The sequence below is a fragment of the Crocuta crocuta genome, unplaced genomic scaffold, assembly GCF_008692635.1.
Source record: "Crocuta crocuta isolate KB4526 unplaced genomic scaffold, BGI_CrCroc_1.0 scaffold96, whole genome shotgun sequence".
NCBI classification, from domain to species: Eukaryota; Metazoa; Chordata; class Mammalia; order Carnivora; family Hyaenidae; genus Crocuta; species Crocuta crocuta.
The window spans coordinates 636,549-656,710 of record NW_027531522.1 but is presented as its reverse complement, the minus strand read 5'-3'; the positions used below and the strand labels follow the sequence as shown (position 1 = coordinate 656,710).

Below are 20,162 nucleotides of genomic sequence, written 5' to 3'. Positions count from 1 at the left end.
GACTTGGGGTTTGGGTCCATATAAGTTAGATTGTATAAACATGTAAATGCCTGAGCAGGAGGGATACATACAAATGAATGTTGACAGCATTAAACAAGGGCAAGGAGATGATAAAAAGCAGTGACAGCAGCGGTAGAGAAAGGGAGGATCAGCAAAATTTAAAAGAGGCCTCGCCTCTTTATCCTTTACACCTCTATTGAAATTGTATATCAAAGGAATAAAGAATAAAGAATTGAGGAGCGCCGGGGTGGCTCAGTTGGTTAAGCGTCCGACTTCGGCTCAGGTCATGATCTCACAGTTCGTGGGTTTGAGCCCCGCGTCGGGTTCTGTGCTGACTGCCAGCTCAGAGCCTGGAGTCCGTTTCAGACTCTGTGTCTCCCTCTCTCTCTCTGACCCTGCTTNTGAGTTCAAGCCCTGCATCAGACTCTGTGCTGACAGCTCAGAGCCTAGAACCTGCTTCAGGTTCTGTGTCTCCCCCTCTCTCTCTCTGCCCCTCCCCCACTCACATTATGTCTCTCTCTCCCTCAAGAATAAACAAATATTTTTAATGTTTTATTTTATTTATTTATTTATTTAGAAAGAAAGAAAGAATGAGAGGGGAGGGGCAGAGAGAGAAAGGGAGAGAGAGAACCCCAAGCAGGTTCTGCACCATCAGTGCAGAGCCCAATGCAGGGCTGAAACTCATGAGTCATGAGATCATGACCTCAGCTGAAATCAGACACTTAACCCACTGAGTCACCCAGACGCCCTAAACTGTGTAACTTTAAATGCTCTTCAGACTTGCTGAAAATGTCTTAAATGAGAAACTGTCAGTAAGTTAACTATCTGTATAAATTAATCATTTTTATTTATTTTTTATTATTATTTTAATTCCAGTATAATTGACATACAGTGTTCTATTAATTACAGGTGTACAATATTCAATCTAACAGTTCCATATAGTATCCAGTGCTCATCATAAGTGCACTCCCTAATCCCCATCCCCTATTTCACCTATTCCCCCACCCATCTCCCCTCTGGTAACCATCATTTTGTCTCTCTAGTTATGTGTAAATTAATCATTTAAGCCACTTTCAGTTTTATAAAAGTTGTCTATCCTAGGCATGTCCATTGGTTGATGCAAGCCACTTTGTCTCAACTAGCTTGATGTCACACTTGTAGCTTTTTCTTTATCCTTAGGCTTATTGGAGGCATGACATGAAACTCTACTTTGCACAAAGAAAATAACCAAAACCTGCCTACAGGCAGTTGACTCCCCAGAAGTCTCAAATGATCTAACGCTCATGGTAAAATGCAAATTCCCAAGCTGTATCAAGTCCAGCAGAAGGCACCCAGACAGTTATATGGTAAACATGTTCCACAGTTGAATATGCTGCACATGAGGTTTGGGAACCACCGGGTGGACTTCCCCTATCCCAGCCCACTGGCCCAATGTCATGAGGGAGCTGCATACCAGGGCCTGTGCCTCCCAGCTGGGCGGCAGTGTGGGCCAGCTCACAGGTGCCTCTGTTAGATCCCTGGCCCCTGGAGCGGCACAGCAGCCTTGGGGACCCAAGTGGCTGGGCTCTAGGGGTCAGGTGTTGTGGGCAGTAGTGAAGGATGACAGTACAGGGTTCTACCTGCTCACAGGCAGGCTCTACCGAGCCAGCAGGGGCCCACCTCAAATGAGAGTCCAGTTTGAATTTAGAAGCCACGGAGTGCAGACCTATAAATAATGCCCATTCTTCTTTTTTCAAGTCTGTTATGTCAAGTTATGCTATTGCTCTCCAATATAGTAATGTTCTGCGCTCTAGGAAATACATACCTCAAGAAGACTAAACATATACTTTCTAATTGCCTTAATACATGATACTAACTATAAATCACCTGAAACAGAACACTTTATTTGTGCATTTCATGAAAGTGAGAATGATTTGCAGGAAGGATGCTTTTTCTAAATATCAGGCAATACCAATTTAACTGTTTTTTTAACATATTTTTGCCAGCTTAAAGTTTTTTTAATCATAACTGAACTAGTCTCTCTCTCTCTCTGACACTCATACATACAAATACACACACACACACACACACACACACACAAATCAAGGAATCTTATTAAATGCTTTTTTTCACTTGCCACCAGTATTGTGCAATCAGTAGTATCCAAGTTGTAAGCATCTTTTATGCCTTACTTAAAATTAAACATTAAGAAAATAAATTACTAAATATTAGGAACACAAAAAGAGTCAATATTTTCTCCTGGTATGAATATAGTTCTATACTAGCCACCATTTATTAAGCCAATTATGTACCAAGTATTTTAAATAGATTTTCTTTAAGTCAGACTGCAGTCTTATATCTAATGATAGCTACCACTTATGGAAAACAGTACTTATCCTGTGCAGGGCACTGTGCTAAGTTGTGTGTGTGTGTGTGTGTGTGTGTGTGTGTGTGTCTATAACATCTGATTGTGATTCCTCACAATAATTCTGCCAGACAGGTACTATTATCCCTACTTTATAAAAGATGAACTTGCAACTAAGAATTTGCCCAGGGCCAAACACCTTGGAAGCTCTGGAATTTAAGCCCTGATCTGTATAAATCTGAACTGGGCTCTGTCAGGATCCAAAGTCTGAGCCTTTTTTAGCACATCATTCTGTCTCTTGATGTTGCCTAATTTCTAGCTGTTTAGAAGGATTATAAATAAATACTCAGTTTATGCCACATTTGCTTTATCCCCTGAGGACAGATTTCTAAGAACCTGGCATGTGATAAAAAAGGGATTTCTGTCCCCTGAGGAAAGGATGAAAAAGTATAATGGAGGCTAACCGTGTTATTCTATGCATTGGGAGCAGGGTGGACATTGAGCACTGTTCAAAACAGAATTCAGTTTTAACTGCCATCAGTGTTTCCATGTCATCTGTTACAGCATTTCCCAGTGTTAAAACCATGCTCTTTGGTTTTTCACGCCATCCTGTAACGTAACATGAATTACGCCCTTGAGGATGCTGAAAAACCTCAACAAGGTCAAGTGACTTGACCAAGCTCATGATTGCCAGAGATACTCCAAACAGGACTTCAGACTCCAAAGCTGGGTCTTTTTATTTGAATTCCCTGTCCATCGGCATCACTTCCTATCATTTTCTCCTATTTATGGTGATTTTTAAAAAAAATTTTTTAATGTTTTTTATTTATTTCTAGGAGAGAGAGAGAGACAGCGTGAGCAGGGGAGGGTCAGAGAGAGAGGGAGTCACAGACTCTGAAACAGGCTCCAGGCTCTGAGCTGGCAGTCAGCACAGAGCCCAACGCGGGGCTCGAACCCACGAACCGCAAGATCATGACCTAAGGGAAAGTCGGACGCTTAACCGACTAAGCCACCCAAGCGCCCCACTGGATTCTTTTTTGAATGCTTGTACAGTGGAGATCAAAGTGGTCCCACCCAGGCGCCCCTATGGTGATGTTTTTTTACACGAAGAAATCACCACACTAATTTATACTGAAAACTATTCTTTCAGATTTGAATTCAAATAACATTTACCCAACACCTCTTACATGAGGACTCTATACCAAATATTCTTGTGTGCATTTTTCTCCTAGCCTCATGCTAACTATTTAAGTATGATTCATTTAATAAACTGCTAGTTCTCACAACTACCCTTCAGGAGTTTCCAGTTTAGTAGGCTGCAGAAAAATTACCACTGGTTTAATGTACTAATATCCCCATGGTATTTGTACCTCAACTTTCCTTACTCTATCATCCCCCTCCTCTCCTCATTTTCTTCTGTAGACCCCATCTGCTATCACTTCGGCATCTCCCTTCCTGGGATTCTTAAATCCCTCAGTGAACCTATGGTTCAATACCCGGTTGCTAAACACATAGCCACTTGGATGGGGCAATTCGTAATTCACATGCCACCGTCAACTGGACACTCCTTGCTCCCCAGCTCTCCTTTTGTGTTTCCCTCCTCAGGCTCCACCCTGCTCTCGACAGCAGCTCTCTGGAACCTTTCGCCTCTCAGGTTCACTTACTCTTAGCCGATGGTTTTACCTCCTGCTTCACAGAAAAGAAAACTAAAAGTCACCAGACCTCACCTCCAACAACATTCTGCCACTATAAGTTTATCTGTATCTACACTCCTCTCTGCCTTCTTCTTACTTGGCAAGGCTAACCCCTTCCCTTGGCTATGAAACCCATCCCCTTCTACCTCATAGGGACCTCGCTGCCTTCCAGTGCCATCGCCTTCCCCTTCTTATTAGCTCCTTCCTGTAAACAAAGAGTCTCTGCCCTCTCTCTTATTAAGCAACAATCAATAAAAGGTTCTCCCTTAATCCCATATCCACTTCCAGCTAAAGCCCCTGCATTGTGCCTCATCATTCCGCCTTCAACGACATCACTTTCTCTGACTTCTCTGGTTGGAGGAAAATCTCTTTCATTATCTCATCATCCTCTGCCCATTCCTTAGTATCCAGTGTCCCTTAGAGTCCCATTCTTGGTCGCCAGCACTGCACCGCATGAGTCATACACTGCCTATGACAATCCCACCAGTCATCGTCCCTACACAAACCCCCAGATGTCATCTCTGGCTATGGTTTTTCAATTACCATATATATGTTGGCAACTCCCAAGTCTGTATCTCCAGGGCTAATGTCACTGTTGACCTCCAAACCCACATATCCACACACGTCCCCCCCAACCTCATCTTGGAAATCCAAACGCAAGCAGCAGCATCTTCATCTCCTGCCAAATTGAGTCTTCACTCTAAATGAAAAGCACTATCAAGAATGGTATGTTTGATCCCTGCCAGTCATAAGTCCTTTCAAAACATCAACTGCACTTGGCAACAGCCACTCAATGTCCTTATGGATAACCTCGCCCTATGTCTCATGGACTTAATGTTCCTCCTAGAAGTGCATTTCCTTCCAAATGGAAGCTACCCCAGTTCATCAAGCCTGGATGTTTTTATAACTGCTTTACTACCTCAAGTTAGGGAGCACCTGTTCTCTATCACTACTGATGGGATCCTCATTTCAATACAGCTGGCAGGTGGTCCAACTCTACGGTCTCTTTGTAGCCTCTACCTTCTTGGACCTTTCCTGGCACCAACTGTTAGAGGTTGGATTGTGGACTTAGAGATGGAGATTAGAGTGCAGGAAGTTTAGTGGGGGGTTATCTGTAGGTAAATACCTGGAAGGGAAGGAATGAAGCAGCATTGGACAGGGGGTGACATCAGTCTACTGTGCAGTCTTAACAAATGTCTCAAGCAAACTTTTTGTAATGAGGATGGCCTTTCAGAGCTGTCCCAGACTGCAGGAAAAGGCCCAGGGCTTCATGTGTCCACATTAACCACTCTTGTGTGCAGACTGTCCCCTGGAGAGGGTGGTGACATTGAGCAAGTCATCTCTAGAAGAAGGGAATTTCCAGAAAGGGTCTGACAGCTGAGGACTCTTAGCTGGCAGCACTCCCAGCTACTGGGGATTTGGGCAGTGTATCACAGAGACCACCACACTAGCTGTGCTGTTGTAGAGTTACTTGATTTCTCTGTTTACTTGTCTGTTAATTGGCAAGGAATAATTGTCTTACCTGCTGGGTTTGTTGTAGGAATTAAGGAAAACCCATGTAAAGTGCCCAGTAGAGTACCTGGTCATGTACATAGTTAAGCCATCAGTAAATAGAAAACTATAACTGTCATTACTTTTATTACTTTGCTATATTTTATCATAATATTTTATTATTGTTATTCATTCAAATCTCACTTATCCAGAAAGTCCCAAGATTATGTCAACCATTCCTCTTTTATGCTCTCATAGCACCTTAGGCCTTATCATAGCATTTAAGATACCCTATTTTCATTGTCTTTTCGCCCATCTCCTTTACAAGAGTGTAAACTCCTTAAAAGCATTCACCTCTTAGCCTTACCTAAAACCTATCCAGACTGCAGCATGCCCCAACCATGTCTACGCATTCTCTCCCATGTGGCCCTCAGTGTTAGGAAGTCCTCACTGTTGGTGTTCTCTACGCTCCCCATTTCCTCTTCAAACTCTTACGAAACCTCTGCTCTTCAGGCTTTCATGCCTTTAGGCTTTATCACCCCTTCCCCTCCTTGTCACCGAAATCACCAACCAACCCTCCCACCAATGCTAGTCACTTACTGATGATTTAGACAACTGGCTCACACTTTCCTTCTACCTCATTTTTTGCCATCATATGATGTGACCTCAGTGCCCACTAGTACAATTCAGACAAAATGCTGATCCCTCAGTTCCTTGATCTCTTTAGCCCCAGTGATGCTTCTCTCAACTCCCCTACTATCCATTCCCTATGCTTAACTGGGGTTTGTGTCAATTGACTGGATATCCATCTGGTTGTTCACTACCCTTGTTTTACAGTTGTTAAATATTTTTAATATTTCCCTAACCATGAGCACATGCTAAACCATGTTCAACTTTTCTGACTAAATAATTCTTCAACTTCACTGGACCAATCTATTGACTCCTCTGGTTTCTCCAAACCACTGGCCTCTCCTTCCTTTGTTTCCACACTCAATTAGCTTGTAATTAATGATCCTTCATCTCATCAAGATGCTGCAGAAAACTTTAACTGCCTCGTCCCAGGGTCTTTTCATAGTCCCATTAAGAGTTTGCAAGATGCTGCTTTCTCCATAGCTCTGTCAAGCACTACCAGAGAAAGTCACACACCAGGGTATATTGGTAACCCCATAAATCCATGGTCCCCAACCTCAGATGGGTGCTCAGTGGTGCTTCCTGATTGGTTTTCAAATTGTTTGCCACCCTTTTGCCATCCTGACCCTCTTCCCCAAATCTCAAACCCCTTCCTCCTATCTTCAGCAAATAAATTGACCTTAAAGGGTTTTTCTTTTCTACATATTTTATTTTATTTTTATATATTTATTAATTTATAAAAATTAAAGAAATACCTGCTCATTGTAACAGGAGAAATAATCCAAGACATAAAGTGAAAGATAAACTATGCCGGGGCATCTGGGTGGCTCAGTCAGTTAAGTGTTCCACTTGGGCTCAGCTCATGATTTCATGGTTCATGAGTTTGAGCCACACGTCAGGCTCTGTTCTGACAGCTCGGAGCCTGGAGCCAGCTTCAGATTCTGTGTCTCCCTCTCTCTCTCTGCCCCTCCCCTACTCACACTCTGTCTCTATCTCTCTCTCATGAATAAACATTTAAAAAAAATTTTAAAGATATGCTATGCAATCACACAGCTCTATTCCCATTGCCTGAAGAAATCAATGTTAATAAACAGGTAGGTATTTCTTAAACAAATTTCTCCAAACTTACATGAACAAATGAAAATATATAGAGACATATACAGAAGTGTATCTGATCTCACAAAATGGTATCATAGTATAGATATTTCTTAGTACTTTGTCTTTCTTATTTGATTATAATAATCATGGAACCTCTCCACATTTGTCAACACATATCCAGATCATATCTATATATACATATATATGTGATATATATATTGATATACTAATATATACAAGCTATATATCAATACACATAAAATATTATAGACATAAACTACACTCAGTTTGGCACGTGCAAAACTCCAGGATTATTTAACTGCATATCCAGGCAAAGTTCACTCTATCATGCCAAACCAAAACAGAACAGATGATAAACTAGAACACCTAAACATCTTCATGTTGAGAGGTTTCAGAGATAAAGAAGTAGTTCTTGTAAAATATTGAAATCAAGGTCAGGGCACTTCCTCCCCTAGAGCAGTTTTTGCTGCAGAAACATGGTCACATAACATAGTTCCATGTCAGTAGGTTTTCATGAATGAATGTATCTCTGACTTTTGATCATCTTTCTAAAGTAGTCATTCACTAACTGACAAGCAACCAAATCATCTTCAGTTTCCTTGCCACTATAAGCAATGCAGTGATAAATATTCAGGAATATGTCGTTTTACATACCATTATCTCCATAAGGTAGATTTCAAAACGGGAATTCCTATGGCAAAGAGAATGGATTCTTTTTATTTTAATAGATAATCGATTACATTCAGAAAGAAACATAGTAATCCACTACTGCGGAAACAAAGTAAGAGAACACCTGCCTTCTTATACCTCTGACAGCTCATGATGTGATCTCTCCCCTTTGTTTCTTTTTCTTTTGTTTTTTCCTGCCAGTTACATGATTTAAAAATATAAAGTCCTTGGGATGCCTGGGTGGTTCAGTCAGTTAAGTGGCCAACTCTTGCTTTCGGCTCAGATCATGATTTTACAATTCAGTTTGTGGGTTCAAGCCCCACATCAGGTTCTGTACTGACAGTGCAAGATCTGTTTGAGATCCCATCTCACTCTCTCTCTTCCCCTCCCCTGTTTGCGCTCTCTCCCTCTCTCTCCGCCCCTCCTCTGCTTGTGCTGTCTCTGTCTCTCCGAAAATAAATAAAAACTTTAAAAAGATGTGTATATATATATATATATATATTTATATATATATTAAAACTCCTTAACTTCCACCAATTTGACTTCTAGCAAGTTTTTCATCTATTTGTCATTACATTTTATCTTCTATGAATCACCTCTGCCCTTTCTTTCCTGTGTGTTTTCTATGTCTTATTAATCCAGAGAAATTATTGTTATGGATATTAATAGTTTTGTCTACAATGTCTATTGAAAATCTATTTTCTAGTCTGCCTTTTTATTTAGCATAAAAATTGCCATGAACATTTAAAAACATATATGTAGAAAGACATAAATCTGGAGAATTTCCCTATTTCAAAATTCACTCTCCAAAATTATATCTAATTGTTTATTGTTTTCTAATATTAAACCTTTACTATGTCTATATATAGTAGGAAAAAGGGGTCTAGCTTTGTTTTTTGTTGTGGTTATTTCCCTATATATAATGTGTGTGTGTGTTACATATATTTCAATGTCTATCAGGTAGAGTGATGTAACAAAATGGCAGAGTAGCCTATCTTCTGTCCCTCCAAAAATATCAACAATTATATAACTATCCATGAACAGAAAACAGCTCTAAGAGAGCTCGGGAGTACGTAAGAAATTTCAGTAACATAGTAGAACAAAAAACTTGAGAATAACTGCACTAAAAAGGGAAGAAAGACAGCTTGATTTTGCCTGCATCATCCCATTCCCAAGCCAGCATTGCTGAGCACCAAGAGGGAACTTCCCAATTAGAAAGAGTTCCCCCTCATAGGGAGAGGAAGAGTGGGGTGAGTGACTAGCTTCCTTAGCCTTTTGGGGCCCTGCACAAAGGTCCCACTTCAGTTTGCTGATTCAGAGATCAGCAAAGCTGAGATGTATGGACACATGGCTAGTAACAAGAAAGAAAAGCAGGGGTACCAATAGTAGCCACATAGCAGGAATAATCAGTTTCCCAGTAACCTGCTCTGGAGACAAACCCAGCATCTTTCACCACTGGAGAAACCAACGGCCAGCACAGTCACTACAAACTCCTTACAGCCTTCCCTGGCCTTCACCCCTCAGGCACCTTTAGCTGGCCCCCACAGCCAAGTATGTACGTACCACCAGCTCCAACCACAGCCACTGCTTGCCCTGACCCCCTGGACCTGGAGATGCTATCTTAACAGCACTTGCAGCCTCTCTGGACCTCCTTCCTCTCCCTTCACAGTGCCCACCAAGTACCACACAGTTGTCAATGCTATGGGATCCAACAACCTGAGCCAGCGAGCCACCATGGGCCCCTGGTCCTGGTGCCACCACATGCCCCTGAACTTGGCAACTGGTACCATTACACCTGGGATCACATCATGCTCCAGCCTCCCCCACCCACAAGTGAAAGTCCTCCCTTAATGACGAGATTATAATTATACTATCTTTGCTGATCATAGTGGTATGAAACTAGAAATCAACAATAGGAGGAAAACTGGAAAATTCACAAATATGTGGAAATAAAACAACATGCTCCTGAATGACCAATGAGTAAAGGAAGAAATCAAAGGGAAACCAAAATACATCTTGAGACAAGGAAAATGGAAACAGAACATATCAAAACTTATGAGGTGCAGCAAAAGGAGTTCTACGAGGGATGTTTATAGCAATAAATCTCTAAGTAAGAAAAAATACCTCAGATAAATAACCTAATTCTACACCTCAAAGAACCAGAAAAATGAGAAAAACTAAGTCCAAAGTTAGCATAAGGAAGGAGATGACAAAGATCGCAGTAGAAATAAACTTAGTAGGAATAGGAAAACGAAAAGACTAACAAAACTAAGAGTTGGTTTTTTGAAAAGATAAAGAAAATTGACAAACTTTTAGCTACACTTGGGGCACCTGGGTGGCTCAGTTGGTTAAGTGTCTGACTTTGGCTCAGGTCATGATCTCACGGTTCGTGGGTTCGAGCCCTGCGTTGGGCTCTGTGCTGACAGCTCGGATCCTGGAGCTTGCTGCTGATTCTGTGTCTCCCTCTCTCTCTGACTCTCCCCTGCTCCTGCTATCTCTCTCTCTCTCTCAGAAATAAATAAAAACATTAAAAAAAAACTTTTAGCTACACTTATTGAAAACAAAAAAGAGAGAATTCAAGTAATTAAAATTACAAAAGCAAAAGAAGGTATGTAACTGATACTACAGAAAGGATCATAAGAAACTACAATGAACCATTATATGCCAAAAAAATTGGACAACCTAGGAGAAATGGATAAATTCCTGGTGAAACAACATACCAAGACTGAATCAAGAAGAAATAGAAAATTCTAACTGACTAATAACAAGTAAGGAGATTGAACCAGTAATCAAAACTCTCCCAACAAAGAAAATCCCAGGACCTGATGGCTGCATGGGTGAATTCTACAAAATATTTAAAGAAAAATTGAAGCCAATTCTTTTCAAACCCTACGAAAAAATTACAAATGTGGCAACACTCCCAAAGTCGTTTTACAGGCTCACCTTACCCACACCAAAGCCAGATAAGAACACTATGGAAAAATAAATATACAAGTTAATATTCCTGATGAACATAGGTTCAAAAATCCTCAACAAAATGTTGGCAAATGAATTCAACAGCACATTAAAAGGATCATACACCATGACCAAATGAGATTCATTCCTGGGATGCAAGGATGGTTTAACATATGCAAGTTATAATTGCAATACATTACATTAATAGAATAAAAGATAAAAAACCATATGATCATCTCAACAGATGCAGAAAAAGCATTAAACAAAATTCAACAACCTCTCATAATAAAAATTCTCAACAAATTGGGTATATAAGAAAAGTACTTCAATATAAGAAAGGCCATATATGTCAAATACTCAGCTAATATTATACCCAGTGGTTAAAGGTTAAAAGCCTTCTCTTTAATATCAAGAACAAGACAAAGGTGCCCATTTGCACCACCCCTATTCAACATAATACTCAAAATCCCAGCTAGAGCAATTAGGCAAGTAAAAGAAGATAAGGCATCCAACTCAGAAAGAAAGAGGTAAAATTGTCTCTGTTTGCTGATGACATGAGCTTGTACACTGAACGTCCTAACAACTCCACCAAAAAACTGTTATAATCAAAGAATTCAGCAAAAATTTTACAAAACCAACATACAAAACATCTATTGCATTCCTATATACTAACAATGCAGTATTTGAAAAAGAAAGAAAACAGTCCCATTTACAATATTATTATAAACAATAAAATACTTAGGAAAAAACTTAACCAAGGAAATTAAAGATCTAGACACCAAAAATAATATGGCATTGAGGAAAGAAATTGAGAAAGACACAAATAAATGGAAAGATACTCCATGCTCATGGATTGGAAGAAGCAATATTGTAAAAATGTCTGTACTACTCAAGGCCATCTACAGATTCAGTGCAATCCCAATACATCAAAATTCCAAAAGCATATTTCCAGATACAGAAAAAACAGTACAGAAATTTTTATGGAACCACGAAAGATCCTAAATAGCCAAAGAAATTTTGAAAGAACAAAATTATACTTTCTGATTTTAAACCACATTACAAAACTATAGTATTCACAACAGTATGATATTGGCATAAAAGCAGATGCATAGATCAATGAAACAGAATAGAGGGCCCAGAAATAAACTCATGCATATATGGTTAACTAATATCTGACAAAGGAGCCAAGAATGCTCAATGGGTAAAGGATAATCTCTTAAATAAACAGTGTTGGGGAAACTAGATATTTACATGCAAAAGAATGAAATTGAACTTCTATCTTACACCACTAACAAAAATTAACTTGAGGGGCACCTCTTGATCACAGGATTGTGAGTTTGAGCCCCACATTGGGAGCAGAGATTACTTAATAAAATTTTAAGAGGCTCCTAGGTGGCTCAGTCAGTTAAGTGTTCATATCTGGGTTTCTGCTCAGGTCATGATTTCATGGTTCATGAGTTCAAGCCCCACATTGAGTTCGGCAGTGACATTACAAATTCTGTTTGGGAATCTCTCTTTCTCTCTTTCTCTCTCTCTCTCTCTCCCTCTCTCAAAACAAACAAACAAAATTTTTTTAAAAATAAAATTTAAAAAATTCACTTGAAATGCATTAAGGACCTAATTCCTAGAAGAAACTCCTAGAAGAAAACATAGGGGAAAAGCTCCTTGACATTAATCTTAACAATAAACTTTTGGATGTAGTTACCAGAAGCATAAGCAAAAAAACCAAAAATCAACAAGTGGAACTACATCTTACTAAAAAGCTTCCATACAACAAAATAATAATAATAATAAACAAAATGAAAACGCAACCTATAAAATGGGAGAAAATATTTGCAAGCTATATCTTATAAGGAGTTAATATTGAAAATATGTAAGGAACTTACACAACTCAATAGCAAACAACCTGATTTAAAAATGGGCAGAGTACTTTTAAACCGACAATTTCCCAAAGAAGACATTCAAATGTCTGGCAAGTACATGCAATGGTCAACATCACTCATCATTAGGGAAATGCAAATCAAAACCACAGTGAGATATTACCTCACACCTGTTAGAATGGCTATGGTCAAAAAGACAAGAGACAACAAATGCTGGTGAAGATGTGGAGAAAAGAGAGCCCCTGTGCACTGTCAGTGGGAGTATAAATTGGTGCGACCACTGTGGAAAACAGTATAAAAGTTCCTCAAAAGATTAAAAATTGGGGCACCTGGGTGGCACATTCAGTTGAGCCTCCGGCTCTTGTTTTTTTCATAAATAACAATGTATTTTGTACAATTCAGTCCTCTCTAATGGCAAAGAAATTGGCAACATATTTCCAGATTCTAATTGCATTGTAGGTAGATGAATCATAACATTTTCTATGACACATCTGTTAGAAACCTTTTTGCTTCACTTAGTCTTAATTACAGTAAGCCTCTGCTCTTGATCTCAGCTCAGGTCATGACCTCATGGCTCTGACAGCACAGAGCCTGCTTGGGATTCTCTCTCTTTTTCTCAAAATAAATGAATAAATATTATTTAAAAAATTAAAAATAGAACTACCATATGATCCAACAATTCCACTTCTGGGTACATATCTGAAGGAAATGAAATCACTATCTCAAAGAGATATCTACACCCTCGTGTTTATTGTAGGATTATTCACAATAGCCAGGTTAGGAAAAAACCTAAGTGTCCACTGATGGATGAATGCATAAAAAAACACACGCACACACACATTTTGCAATGTATATGCATATAAAGTCATCATATTACACACTTCAAACTTCTACAAGGTTATATGTCAATTATATTTCCATAAAGCTGGAAAAAATAGCTATGATTAATATGCTCAAAGAAGCTAGATGACAAGATGGAAAATCTCAGTAGAGAATGAAAAACTGGGTTTTGTTTTATTTTTTGTTTTTGTTTTTGTTGGTTTTTGTGGTTGTTGTTTTGAGAGAACAGGCGAGCAGGGGAGGGACAGAGAGAGAGAGAGAATCTCAAGGAGGCCCCATGTCCAGCGTGGAGACTGACACAGGATTCATCTCATGATGCTGGGATTATGAATCAAAGTCGAGTTGAATGCTTAACCAACTGAGCCATCCAGGCACCCCTGGAAACTGCTTTTAAAAAGAATTACATGGAAATGATAGAACTGAAATGATGAACAAAATCAAATGCATTTAGCAGTAGATTCCATAGCTGAAAGAGGTAAGCTAGAAAATAAATCAGAATATTAATACACAGAAAGAAAAAACAGGATTCAAAACTAGAAAAGTGTGTAAGAGACATAATGCAACAAAGTAAACACATTTAACGTGTAAATTAGAGTCCCAGAAAAAGGAAAAAGAGAGGAAACAAAGTGACTTTTGATGGGCTAAGAGTGAGAAGTTTCCAATGAAACTTCAAAAGACATTGAACCACAGATTCATTTCTTCAGTCATTTCTTCACGAGGAGGATTAGCTCACCCTCCCATCTCCTTCCCCATTTTCAGGTGTGACCGCCCTGAGGTGGGCCATGTTCTGCTCCCTCCTCTCCACCGGCCTTTGTAATGATCCAGCTCAAAGGTTTTCAACCCTTGTAGTTTTTCAATATGCACTGAGAATATTTGGGGGAGATTTTTAAAAAATGCACCGATGAGATGATTTTTCATCTCACCTGGGGGCAGGGGGCTCAAGCATTTGCTGTCTTAAAAATATCCCCAGGCAAGGGGTGCCTGAGGGGTGGCTCAGTCCGTTAAGCAGCCAACTCTTGATTTTGGCTCAGGCCATGATCTCATGGTTCGTGAGTTCAAGCCCTGCATCAGGCTCTTTGCTGTCAGCATGAAGCCTGCTTGGGATTCTGTATTTCCCTCTCTCTACCTCTCCCCTTCTCTCAAAAATAAATTAACATTAAAATAAAAAATATTAAAAATATGCCTAGGTGATTTGAATGTGTGGCCAAGATGGAAACCACCAGCAGCTGCTCAGCTGATACCAGGTGAGTTCAGTTCTGTGAGAAATAACAGGAAGCCATGTTTGCCCCAAATCAAGCTGAATTCTCCACAGAGACTTGTGAATCACAAAGCTGCTCTTTTTATCTCCATCTGTCAGAGACCAGAATTTGACCTTCAGATGGCTTATTCGCAGCAAAGTTTCATGTGAACTGTGACATTGTATACGTATGGTTCATACAACTTTGACATGTTTCTGATGTAGTTTAATCATATTTGTTGCTAAAAAGCTTCCTTTGCAAATGCAATTTTTATACTAAAACGACTGCTTATTTGTGCTGCAATGCATTATAAATTGTTACTTGTCTTCTTTGTAATGGTCTTGATTATTTAACCCAGTGGTATTTAAATATTTTTTCTCTTAATCCATGTATTCTTTGCTTCCTCAAATAGCATAGGCAGCAACTGGAATGGGAACGAACCATCTCTGCCTCCATCATTACATGGCCACCTCCCTTGCATGTCCTCTCCAAATCTCCCTTTTCTCATGAGGTTACCAGCCATTGTATTTATGGCTCAACCTATTCCTGTAGACCTTGTTTTAACTTGACTGCATCTGTAAAGATCCAAATAAGGTCACATTCTGAGGTTCTAGCACACATGAATTGAGGAGACACTGTTCAACTCAATACAGTCCCGTTATTAAGCAAAGTATAATACTTATCAAAAGTAACTGCCTACACTCAATGAAACATTAACAGAGAAACTAGAGAGTCTGATGACCATGCAGCACCTAATTCTCAGAGAACAAAGCAAATGCTCTGCCAGACTGACTTAAGTGAATGAGCAAGGAACTATCTGTGGCTCCTTGTTTCCAAGTGGCACCAAACCCCAGTCCCATCTTTACCCACCCAGCCTTTTTGTTTTGATCCACGATCCCCCCTCATTCTCACCTCCCCCTCTCCACACCATCCCCAGTCCCCACGCCAGGGTACAGAATCTTAAATTTGGAAATTTCAGGCATGCTGTGAGGATATCTGTTTTGTACATTACTTAGTAGTAAAAAAGTTGAAACTTTAATAATTTCTTTTTTAGGCCGCATTAAAATATCCCTAAATCAAAATGTCTGGATAGATACAGATGAGGTCACATGTACCCTAGTTTTTTTTTAATAGTTTATTGTTAAGTTGGTTTCCATATAACACCCAGTGCTCATCCCCACAAGTGCCCTCCTCCATGCCCATCACCCCCCTTCCCCTCACCCCCGCCCCNAGCATAACACCCTCAAGGTCCATCCATGTTGCTACACATGGCCAGATTTCATTCTTTCTCATTGCCATGTAGTATTCCATGGTATAGATAAAGCACATCTTCTTGACACATGTAACCTAGTTTTGAAGGAAGAGTGTCCTGATCAGATTAGACCATTTAAGAGGCCACTCTGACTACACTGTGGGGTTCCCACTAAGAAGAGGTGAAGTGCATGGTAGTGTGTCCAGGTAATATTCACCAGAATTCCACCTCCACATATGCTTGCCTGTAACTACAGACTTTCCTGGTCCTACCCACTTCTCAGCCCAGACATCCGTGCATGATCTAGAGGGTCTATAAGGCAGGGCTGTCTCAGCAAATCTGGAGAACAAGGAGTCTTATTTGTGGCTTGGAAATTTCAGGCATCAAGCTCCTGGTGTCAGAAATCTATGAGTGTATATAATCAACAAGAACTAGAATATTTTTAGTCAATTTCTTTGCTCTTAAACTCCCAAAATGAAGGTTTCTGGGCATATTAGATAGGAATCATATTTTTCTGTGTGTGTTATAGTCCCCCCAATTAATATGTTAAAGCTAACCTCTCATTGTGGTTATATTTGGAGATAAGGTCTATAAGGAGGTAATTAAAGGTTATATGAGGTCATATGGGTGGGTCTTAATTCAATTGAACAGGTGTCATTATAAGAAGAGGAAGAGACACCAAGGATCACTTCCTTTCCTTCCCCTCCTCTTTTCCCTTTCCTCTCTCTACATGTGTACAGAGAAGAGGCCGTGGGAGGACACAGAAAGAAGATGGACATCTGCAAACCAGTAAGAGAGATTTCTGGCCCTTTGATCTTGGACTTTTTGCCTCCAGAACTGTGAGAAAATAAATTTCTGTTATTTAAGGCACCCATCCCATGGTATTGTGTAATGGCAGCCTTGTACACTAATGCAGCAGAGATCTTAAAAACTGGGGGCTTACTCACACAGGGTTTACTCCCACACAAAATAACTATCTAGAAGTAGGTAGTCAAGGACTAATGCAGCTGTTCCACGGGGCCCTCAAACACACAGGCACCTCTTAAGCTGCTGTTCTGCAATCCTTAGTGTGTGGCTTCTATACTCAAGGTCGGCTCATGGCCCAAGAGATCCAGTCCCAGGTTCGGATGTCAAGCAGCAGGAAGGAGGACATGAAGAAAGGCACATCTTAAGGGAGCTTCTCAAAAGTCCAAAATAATACTATTACTTATCTCTCATGAGCCAAAATTTACTTGCATGGCTGCAACTAGCTTCAGGGGAGTTTGGACACATTTTTCAAAATTCCATATTATAGAGACAATGGATATTGTCCAATGGATATTGGATCCTAGTGATGATCTATAACACAGAATATAAGGCAAATAGATTTGAAATAATAGGTGATTGAGCAGAATTCACTTTTCCCACTTGCATTTCCAGCCTCCAATGAGACAAAGCTTGGGTGGGAAGACAGAATCTGGGAGGAACAGAGAAGGCAGTTGGTATGGGTTGCCCAGCCTTTCAGCCATGTCTGCAAAAAATAAGAGTTCTGATTCAGGTGGACCCATATCCTGATTCCAACCTGGTTGCCCTTGCAAGGAGCCAGTGTTCCCCCCACACCCTCACAGATAGAAAAGTAAATACAGCTGCATGGCAAGCCAAAGAAGATGAGTCAAAAAATGCCTCTCACAGTCCCTGAGTCCCAGCATAATGTTGTGATTTGTAATAAGAAATATATTTTTGGTCTATGTCCTGATTCCTGGCACAGAGCTCCTAAAAGCCTTGGAATTTCCTGAGCAGTAAGAGCAATGGGAGTATCTTTTGTTGTAATATTTGGTCTCTTGTCCTTAGTTCCTGAAATTACTTCAGAGCCATAAAGGTGAAATGGGTGTCTTGTTATTCAAAACAAGTGCCTTTCTACCATAACTGGGTTTATGTTAACAAGGTGACTAGGAAAGCACCTAAAGATGGAGGCTGGCTGCCAGGGGAACCAACCATGAAGAGAGGGGTGGGACTGATTTCTGGGGAGGTGAGAGGGGCTAGATTTTGGAATCAATCATCAATGGCCAATAATTTAGCTGATCATGCCTGTGGAATGAAGCCTCCATCAAAAAAAAAAAACAAAAACAAAAAACCAAAAGACGGAGTTCAAAGAGGTTCCAGATTGGTGAACACATGGCGATTTAGGAAGAATAGTGCCCTCAGAGGGAGCATGGAAACTCTGCGACCTTTCCCCATATTTTGCCCGGTACATCTCATCCATCTGGCTGTTCTGGAGTCAGATCCTTTCATAATAAATAGTAATCTAGGGAGTAAACTGGTTTCCTGAGTTCTGTGAGCCACTCCAGCAAATTAATCAAACCCAAGGAGGCAGTTGTGGGAATTTCCAGTCTGTGGCTGGTGAGTCAGAATCCCACATGAGACTGGCATCTGAAGTTGTGGGGGAGAGGCAGCTAGTGTCCTAGAATTGCATGTTGGTGTGGGGAAGCCCCCCACACACACACATTGGAATTGAGTGCAGAATCTTTACCCAGAACGATATGGAAAGTAACCACGTATTTCTCCTGTGTGCCCAGAGTGGTAAAGATAGGACAGAGAGCTTTCAACTGGGAGTTTCCATAGACTGAAAGGGAAGAGTGCCATGGGGCCCAGACTGTGTGGGACAGGGGACCTGTCTTTAGGAGTTTGCTGGGATTAGCTTCATAAGATACAAATGAAAGAAAATCCTATCATCATGAAAAATGTAAGAAAAAATATAAGAAAATTATAAGTAGAAAAAAATTTGAGTAACAGTCCTTTTACAAATAATAAAAATAACTCAGAATCAGTTGAGAAAAGGATGGAAACTGAAATTAAAGAGAACTGTGGACAGAAACTGGTTTTACCAATTGCCTCACTGACTGATTGTAAGACAATATGGTTTTTTTTCCCCTTACTAAGAATGAGTTACAATTAAAAAGTGGGAAAATAATTTTGATATGGTTCTAATTAGAAATTTAAATCCTTAACAATGAATGATATACTTTTATCTGAGATTACAGGATATAAAACTGGATAAAGTAAAGCAAACTAGAAGTATTTGAGATAGATTTTGTGAGCTCTTAGCAACTCTGCCTTGTCATTTGATTACACCAGTGCCTTCTGCCATGTATTTTACTGACCTTGAAATTCATTTGTTCATATAAAATTTTTCAGATTGACCAGATTCCTTCTTCAGTTGACAAAGATGAGAAGGAAGGGAAGATGGGAGGGAGAGTGGAAAGGTAAGGGAGAAAGAGAATGGAGAAGGGAAGGATTAAAGTTTCCCATTTAAAGTATATTTCTTTGCTGTATTGATCGAAAGAATAAAATAAACATATTATTACTAACTTGGTGTCTGAGGATTGCTGCAGGAGCAGTAGTGGAGTAGAGTCTGTTGAGGTCCCAGAGCAGGCAATGAAATGCCTACCAAGGGCTTCTTTATTGAGCACATTGAGCTGACCGCTTTGTTCTTGGCAGAATTCACAAAGGGAAGGCACCACTATAGTGTGAAGACCACATTAACCTGAAATTATTAACATCTGTTTCTATTTACAGATTTCAAAGCAATCTTGCATATGGTCTTTGAACACCAACCCTGTGATTCAAGCAGGAAAACATTATTAATTGGCCTCATTTTACAGTTGAGGATAGGGTGAGAATATTGAAAAAAAAAAACAACATCTTATGTTTCACAGTCTGATCACAGGCGCAGTCTGTGCACACTACTCTTAGAAAAGGCACCAGTTTAGGAAACTTTGCAGGAGAAATGAAGCCTCCCTAAGTTCCCTTGGCCCCTACCTCCAGCCTGTCCCTTTCCTTGAACTTCAGCTACTTCTCCAGATCTTTGTGGAACTTACTTAACAAAGACAACATGTCATCATAAAGTTGAGACCGAAAGGACAAGGAGATGTCATTCAAGCAAAGAGCCAGATATGCATTCCAGGCAGAAAAGAACAGTTTTCAATTTTCAAGAACAAAGAGGAAGACAATATGCCTTTAACTTAGTTTGCTATGGGGACAGACAACTCTAAGATGAATTTGGAGAAGTGG

At 40.0% G+C, this 20,162-nt stretch overlaps 2 long non-coding RNA genes across 2 annotated transcripts in view; one reads left to right on the top strand and one right to left on the bottom strand.

Annotated features, from left to right (window-relative positions):
* Positions 1–4,244, bottom strand: part of LOC144238597 (uncharacterized) — a 44,439-nt gene extending 40,195 nt beyond the window's left edge. The window contains exon 1 of the long non-coding RNA XR_013337165.1: positions 4,185–4,244. This is a non-coding gene — a long non-coding RNA (uncharacterized LOC144238597). The remainder of the gene's footprint in view (positions 1–4,184) is intronic.
* A 239-nt stretch (positions 4,245–4,483) lies between these two features.
* On the top strand, positions 4,484–16,986 carry LOC144238651 (uncharacterized). Its single transcript, XR_013337176.1, has 2 exons — positions 4,484–4,764; positions 16,853–16,986. It is a non-coding gene; the product is annotated as an uncharacterized LOC144238651 (long non-coding RNA).
* Positions 16,987–20,162: the final 3,176 nt, after the last annotated feature.